General features: G+C 30.2%; 1 protein-coding gene across 1 annotated transcript in view; it reads left to right on the top strand.

The window, feature by feature from the left end:
• The first annotated feature begins 2,331 nt into the window (after nucleotides 1–2,331).
• Nucleotides 2,332–8,657, top strand: part of LOC139427122 (flavin-containing monooxygenase 5-like) — a 47,301-nt gene continuing 40,975 nt past the window's right edge. The window contains exon 1 of the mRNA XM_071187822.1: nucleotides 2,332–2,558. The gene's annotated coding sequence lies outside the window, so the exon portion shown is untranslated. The remainder of the gene's footprint in view (nucleotides 2,559–8,657) is intronic.

Here is an 8,657-nt window from a genome sequence, read left to right as displayed (position 1 = left end):
AAAATTAATTACAAAACTATTGTTTAAAATTTCTAGAAAAATTTGTTTAAAATTGTGGAAAATATGAGTAATTAAATAAGTTTTTTTATACTTTGTATGAGCGGAAAAAATTAAATATTTTTTTTTAAAAATTTGGTAGTGAATTGTATTTGGCAACTAATGAAAAAATATCTGATGTGAGTATCTTTGAAATATAAAACGTTTTAAGCAATTTTTTTAGTACATTTTAAAAGAAAGTTCAAAATGATAAGGGTTTTTCCGCAAATATTATTTTGTATTATAAGACAAATTTTAATGGCAAATGATAATACCTTACAATAAACGTTTATAACCCAAAAAGTAATTGTATAAGGAAAGAAAGCAAGCAAAAGAAAAGATACTTTTATGAGGGATAATCCCCCACAATGACGGTGAAATTTTAATAAATTTTGTTCAGTATCATAAAATGAAATTTGCATAATATAGTAAATTAGCATCTTATCGTTTTGAATAAAAACCCTTATCATTTGTGTTTTCTTTTAAAAATTATAAAAACAACTTTGAAAATTGCTTGAAACTTTTTAAATTTTCAAAATATTCAAAACGAACTTGTTTCATTAGTTACCCAATGCAATTCACTACAAAATAATGAAAAAAAGCTTTTTTTTCACTCACGTGCGGTGTAAAGGAACTACTTTAATTGGTCATATCATGCGTAGTTTTTAACAAATTTTTCTCAAATTTTAAAACAATAATTTTGTAATTAATTTTAAATTGCTCTAAGCAAATTATTTTATTTTATTGAAAATTAATAAAGTTTCAGCCAAAAAAATTAAGACAAAAAGGATCTGTTTTTTAATAAAAATGTCCAGATATCCATAAACATTTAAGATAAGTTTTTGAAGTTTCATTCAATTATTGCATGTAATAACCAAAATAATTGTTACGAGTTACAAACTTATTGCAAAATTTTTGGCATACAGCATAGAGTGTTCAAAAACACTATTTTCCGTTTGTAATTTATTGTCGGTCCGTCAAACCTCTAAAAGCTTTGAAATTCATCGATATGCATAAGAAATCGCATAATCTAATTACTTGTAAAGTTATAAAATTATTCTCTGAGTATTTCTTGAAAAATATGAAAAAATGACTTAGTACAGAAGTGTTTCCATATTTTTGTCCACCCCAAGTAAGGTTTGCGTTTTCCGCTCTGTCCATTTATTTTGGCCAGGATCTTTTAGGTCATTCTGTGTATTTTTGTTTTCGGTAACAAGAAATATTGGAGGTAGGAAGTAAAAATTAAAAGAAATATTCGGTGATAAAATAGAAAAAGGAGGATATTATAATTGGAATAATATTGCTTTACTAACTGCTTTTATAAAACTAAAAAGAAATTTTCAAACATTTCTTTATAATCCTACCACATTTTTCATTCATTCAAATTACGTTTCTTTGCTTTCTCATATTTTTAAAAAAACTTTTTAAAAACAATAATAAAGTGATTTCATTTTGAATTGTTACTTTCCGTTCCTTTTCATTAGCTGTATTTAATTATCATTTTTCTATTTTTATAAGCCAGAAAATTAAGACAGGCAAAAACAACATTAATCAGCAAATCTAAATTTTTTTTAAATTTATTTTTCTGGATTCTTTTAAGTATACAAACGAAGAATATAAGTGCCACACACAATATGGAACTCTTAAAATTTAGGCAAAAAATCTTAAGTTCCATTACACCCTTTTCTGGTCAAAGAAATAAGTAAGAAAATAGAACAAAATAAGCACAATGATTACAAGAAAAGCAGCCATCTACAATTCATCTGGGTATTTTGATTTTTCTTTATAGTTCTCTCTTTACAGTTTCTTGTCTTTACAGTTTCTTCTCTCAGTGTTTTGAGAACTCGCTTATGCATATTTAGCATAGTTGTTCTTCCTTCAGGCCAAGAATGGAATCCTTGAAATCTATATTGGTAAGGTTAAGAAAGACCACAAAAAGAAAATAAATAAATAAAGCTTAAAACAAAAGAGGATCTACGAAGAGCAGATAATTAGGCTTAGCTCCAAAAAAAAGAGTTGATCTCATCTAAATATTGTGGCCTGCTCGGTATGAAATCACACTTCACTCCAATAAAAACACTCTCGTGGACTACAGTCCATGTATACATACAGACCAGATATATAAAACGCTCCTTTCATTAGCGCTCTTCTTGTGCTGTTCACCAACAAACACATGCAGGGATATCTCACAGCGCACTTCAAAGAACACATTTTCAAGGCTCGTATAGATGGCGCTTTAACAGATGTAAACAATTTGAATTGTAGGCCTTTTTGACTTAACTTATTGTTATGTTTCTTTTTCTTAAAAATATTAGCTTCCATCTCATCTTTAGTAGTTAAACGTAACTTTCCACTTAAAACTTGTGTTATCCTATGTACCTGAGCTTCTGTAACTGGAAGACCAGCTCCAACAGTTTGGATTAAACCTATAATTGCAAGAGTGCATCACTTCTGGTGGAAATACATATTTATATATGTGCACTTCATTGTTGTTTACTGTGATGAGATTTTTTCCAGGAAAGGTAAATTTAATTTTATAACCTGTTGCAAAGACCACAGTATCACATTCGATGATATTATTTTCCGTTTCAAACATGACTCCATTTTCTTCAAATTGTTTAATATTTTTCTTTATTTTGATTCTACTGTTAAGTAATTTTATTGGGTAGGTATCACTTACTGAAGGATGTTGACTAAGAAATCTGTGTGATGGTTTAAGATTGTAAGTTTCGTGATCAAATTTTTGATTTATCAAAGTTTCTGTCAACCATGAATTTAATAAAAAGGGTAGATACTTTTAAAATAAATCGAAAATTTTATAGGTGAAGAATAGGTCAAGTGGCATACTCCATGGTCCAAATCTAGATAAACCCAAGTACCTTGTCTGGTACTTAGAACTGCAAAAAAGAAGTATTTTAAATGAGAAAAACAAAGATTAAAGAAGATCTACGTTACAAAAACCAGGTTTTAAAAGTTTCAGGATTCAACAAAAGTTATAAAAATTTGAAACATAAAAAACATTGACTTGTACACTAGTTGTACAGTGAGCAAAAATAAAAACAACTGACCACCCTGAATAACTTTTGATCTAATGATCGGATCTTCAATAATGCGTGTATAATGAATGATATAATAAATGAATAATGCGTGTGGTTCCAAAAACATGCACATAGAAGAGCAAATTGATTGCATAGAAATTCCAACTTTTTATTGCAACTTTCTTAAAAATGACGAAAATTAAAAAGATCAACATCTAAAAGATTCGTTATACCGAGATCACTTTGTTGTATGGAGATTAATTTGAATGCTATTTAACGTTACTATTAAAAATTTCGTCACAGAAAAAAAATTCTCCGAAAGGAAACTTCGTTACCAAGAGACTAAAATTATGTACTATAACTCTTACTATTTTCAACAATACAATTAAATATTGTTCTAAAGATTTTGAACATAGTGAATCATTTAAATCTAGTGAATAATTAGTGAACTTATTATTCGGTTCGCATATGATTCACTATCCCAGGGTCTCGTCCTACAACGCCTTTTTAGTTTTTTAGCTTTTTCAGTTTTTGAATCGCTTGTAACAACTATTAATAGACCAGTCTCAATATAATCCACTGCCATACCTACCTAAAATAAATTAAAACATGTACATGTCAATACAATGTTAGTTATCTATTAAAATAAAATAAATTAAATGCAGTTTTAAAAGCAATCTTAGAAAGGAGACAGTATTAAAAATGGTTTTAGCTTGATAATTTCAATATCATTCCCAAAAAAACTATGCAGGTTTGAGCTTTCAACAGTTTAAAATTGATCGTAATATTTGAAGGTTATAAATTTATAATAATTTTTCCTACGGGTAGTTTTTTATTTATTTTTTTTAGAAAAATGGATATCTATATGACCAGCTCTAAACTCTAAAATATATATTTTTTAGGAAATAGTAATTACACTATTAAAAATAACTGCAAATTCTACAGAAGAAAAACATATTTTTCACAGAAAAAAAAACTTTTTAAAGAAAAATACATATTTTTTCTATTTTTATCAGTTATCCGTGCACTGTAAAAAATTCCCTTTCTTTTAACGGACTTTCTCTGTATATCTGACGGTTTGAGACTGGCAAAACGGGTTTTTTATTTTTTTCTTCCTAATTGTAAACGAATTAAAACTGTCAGTTCAAATTCTAATTCTATGATAACTCTACCAAATTCTACGATAACTTTACCTTTTTTAAAATCATTTCATAATAATTTTCTCGTATTTTTCAGCAATTCTCGTATTTTTCCACTATCTTATAAATAACATTGCGATTCGATTTTATTGTCAAATCGATACTTTACACGATTATTATAGTTCTTGAGATATAATTTCTTGGTAAGTTAAGTTTCCAGGCTTTTTTTTTATACGAGTGGGCCAATATAGTTTTCAATGTTTTTACACTCCAATACTAATAAGAAAAGACTTTTAAAATAAAATTAGTTTTAAGATAAAAATAGTCAGTATGAAGATTATTCTTAGGCCAAGAATAAGTATGAAGATTATTCTTCATACTGAGACACTAAAGCAGCGGTAGCTTTAAGGACAGAACGCTGTTTACATTATAAATCTGTTTGTATTATAAATGTATCAAATTCAATATTGAATTATGTTCTTAAAATTCTACATTGACATAGGATTTCATGCATTAACTAGATAATATCTGCGCTGAATTGCACAAATATTTTTACGTCAAACTTTCTTGCGTAATGAGTCAAATAGTTCTACACTTCTTCATGATGCATATAGTTGGGATTGTTATCTGAGGGTGGAAAATCACGCGATGCGCTTAGTTCTTTACTGGTATTAATTACAGTTGTTTTCATAACAGATGGTAAACCATCATATTTTCAAATACTTCCTAGTTCTTTCCAACGTACTGGTTCTAATCCTTCCTCTAGCAAATTCTTCACATCAAACATTCCAGATGGCCCACCAGTAGTATAACAGCAACTTTCTTACGAGTCATGCTAAAACTATATAGACAGGTTTATTTTAATTAATTACTGCAAAAAATACTATAGTATTTTGAACCATCATATACAATTTTAATTAGGGACCGATTTGAATCACATTGCCGTGCTAATCACTTCTCCTAAACCTTATTCCGCAAGTTTAAAAAGAAAGCCTTAGGCCTGTTTATACGGTCCTAGAATACGAGAACTTAAATGAATTTCTCTGTCCAAGAAATTGAATGATTCATTAAAGCTCCTCAAGTTTATAAATGTCACTAGTTGGTCAGATGAAAAATCTGCGCATGTCCATTGTTCATAATCTAGATTATAAAAAGCATACTTGCATGATGGCAAAAATTACAAAATAAAATCATAATAATGCAAATGGATCCTAACAGATTAATTTATTTAAATTAGAACATCTGAAGACGGACAACAACAAAAAAAAATTAATGATCATATGCCCGCTCGCTGACGTCATGAAACTTTAGAAGCAGATAGGCTATGGAAGGTAAAACTTCCATTGATATCAGAAGATGCTTTAGCTTGGATGATCGTTTATATGATCCAAGTTCCAAGCAAAACAAGTTGCTATCAATTTCAATCAATCTTGGTCCAAGAACTTGGACCCTATAAATCGGTCATAAATTTGAGCAATATTATGGTTCAGGCTACTAATATTATAGTTCTAAGTTATACACATTTTTGTAAGGAAAATATATATAATACTTAATAAAGTAGTCATTTATATCTATATTGTTGTTTCTAATGCAAATTGCCAATATCAGCAAGCCTGCTTGACGAAGCCAAGCGAATTCAAGACGGAGGGAGCGTTTCTTGTTTTTCATTGGCATCATTTATGGCCAAGAATAAGACTTCTGTCTCACACACGTCACAGCTAGTTTATAGGGTTGACCCATACATCCACACTATTAGAAATTTCTCTGTTAAAATGGTTAAATAACAATTTATTTAATTGCTATTTTACCATATTCAGACAAAACAGTCAAATAAACATAAATAAGATGGCATTCAAACTGTGAGAAAAATCGTTTATTAACTGATTTCACCTAACACGGTTAAACAATCAGAATCTTTTCGCTCCACCTAATGAAGCTACTTAGTTCCTTGCAGTTTGCTACATATTATAGCCGAGATGGCTAATCTGTCAATCTCATGACTGACTGAACAGACAGGTTTGATCCCAGTCTCGATATTTCCTCCATTCCTTTCAACAATGAAGAGTTTCCAGTGTCTTGCACTCCCGAATTTGCTACTTACTTTGATCTATTAGAGTACGATACTCTCATTTGCGCATAGATGGTTGCACTATAAAGCTTCTAAACTCTCCAGTTAAATTTCCTTCTCCGGTTTTGAAACCATGCTAGTTGTAAATGGTATAAGACTGCGTAGTTTTGAATTCATGTTTTTTTTAACCATACTAGTTGTAAACTGTTTGAAAACCATAAAAATAAAAAAAATTCTTTGCCTTAAACTTTACGGTTAATTGGATGGACTGACTGCTGCCTGTTATTTCACCATAATTTTAAATTTAAATTCTAACAGTGGATGAATGTTAGAATTTAAATTCCACAAATCGTAAATTGTCCAGAACCAGGGAATGATCAATCTCCAATTCAGTACCCCCTAAAGTTTTGATTTGTTATGGGAACATAGAGGACTTTGTGACCCGACAGATTTAACGTGCACCAGTCATCATTTTTTTTTTTTCTTTTTTTTTNTTTTTGATTAATGAATAAAAGTCTAATAATAAATGTAGATGTCACAAATGTACGATACGTACCCCAATTGTAGTTGCAGAGATGAAATAAAAAAAATGAAAGTTTCATCACAACGCCATTCCGTTACTAACTCTCACAAGAATGAAACCATTCGGCATCCAATTTTCTTCGCCAATAATTTTCTTTTTACTAGCAATTTTTTCTCAATCTAATTTCTTCACCATCAATTTGTTCTTGAAACCACTTCTGATTTTGTGGGGACGGCATGAGTGGTCGTCTTTGAAAATGAGAGACACTGTACTTTAACAAAACATATATTAAACGCTAAATTTACATAAAGATGGACGATAAACAAACACATAAATAACACCAAAATAAATGAGTTCGTCTTCGTGAAGTTAAAAGAAAATTATCATTGCTACTCTTCTCTGGAATCCATAAGCGTCTCCTTTTTGGTTAGTTCCATTACGCGCTCCCGTGTCTCTCGTGTCTTAGGGAAATTCGCACGGGGTCTAACTTGCAGCTTACATGATGTGGTTGGATTTCTAGCTAGATCAGCTTACAGCATAGGAACTGGCACTATAGATCGGAACTGGCACTACAGAATCGGCCATCCTGCATTTCGGCTGGTCCTCCTACGACTCTAAAAATAATAAAAAAGAAAAAGCAGAACAGACTGAAAAATAAAATTGATGACTGAAAAATAAATGTTTTTGGTTAGTATCTTTCATAAAAAAAATCTTTCGAGTAAGAGTCAATCAGTTCAGGCACGTTCACTCTTCTGTCTTTACAAGTCTTTTGTTTCTTCTTCAACTATTCTTCCTTAACATCTTTCGTCCTTTTTTTTCTTTAACGTCTTTCGTCTTTTTTTTTCTTTAATGTCTTTCGTCTTTTTTTTCTCTTTAACGTCTTTCGTCTTTTTTTTCTTTAACGTCTTTCGTCTTTTTTTAACGTCTTTCGTCTATTTTTTTCTTTAACGTCTTTCGTCTTTTTTTCTTTAACGTCCTTCGTCTTGAACTTCTTCTACGTCTTTAAATTCTTCTACGTCTTTAAAGTCTTTCGTCTTTAAATTCTTTTGTCTTCTTTAAAAAAATCAAATTCACTTCTTCAGCAATTATTTTTCATCTTCAAAAATTACAGTCTTTATTTATTTATTTTTTTTAAATTTTTTTTTTTTTTATAATTTTTTTTTTTGTTGCAAGCACTAAAATTCTTCTTTGCAACTGCTCAATGATTTAAGATACTCCGCACACGTTGTCGAGCAGTTGGGTCCTTCGTGATTCCCTTCTTTTACTACATCATAGGTATTTCCTCCTTTTACTCTTGCTATTTTGTAGGGGCCAAGGTACTTAGGTTTTAGCTTCAAATGAGGTCCAAATTGGGTTCTTTTGATGGCGACCAAATTTCCAATTTCGTAGGATTTTGGCTCCTTTCTTCTTAAATTATAGGTCTTTTTATTTTCTTGTTGAATTTTAAAAATTTGTTGCTTTGCGTGTTTTCTTAGTTCCTCTCTTTGGGCGTCAAACTGAGACTGAAATTCAATTTCGATCATTTCCTTTAGTTTTCCCAGTCCATTAGTGTTCATTTTTGTCCCAAAAAGCAATTCGAATAGAGTAGTGTCTATGCTTCTTTGATAGGTTGAATTTATCGTTTGTTGAACTTTATTTGTATGCTTGTACCATTCAGCTGGATTTTTTATGGATAATTTTGAAAGAATCGATATGATGGTTTGATTAATACGCTCTACTTGTCCGTTAGCTCTTGGAAAACCTGTTGTTATCAAATGATGTTTATTATTTTCTTTCGAGCAATAATCAGCAAATTCACTGGAGGTAAATGTTGTACCCCTATCTAAAATTATCTGGGAAGGACTTCCAAATAC

This window comes from Parasteatoda tepidariorum, chromosome X1, assembly GCF_043381705.1.
Source record: "Parasteatoda tepidariorum isolate YZ-2023 chromosome X1, CAS_Ptep_4.0, whole genome shotgun sequence".
Lineage (NCBI taxonomy): Eukaryota > Metazoa > Arthropoda > Arachnida > Araneae > Theridiidae > Parasteatoda > Parasteatoda tepidariorum.
The sequence above is the reverse complement of the archived record's forward strand: the minus strand, read 5'-3'. Positions and strand labels throughout refer to the sequence as shown.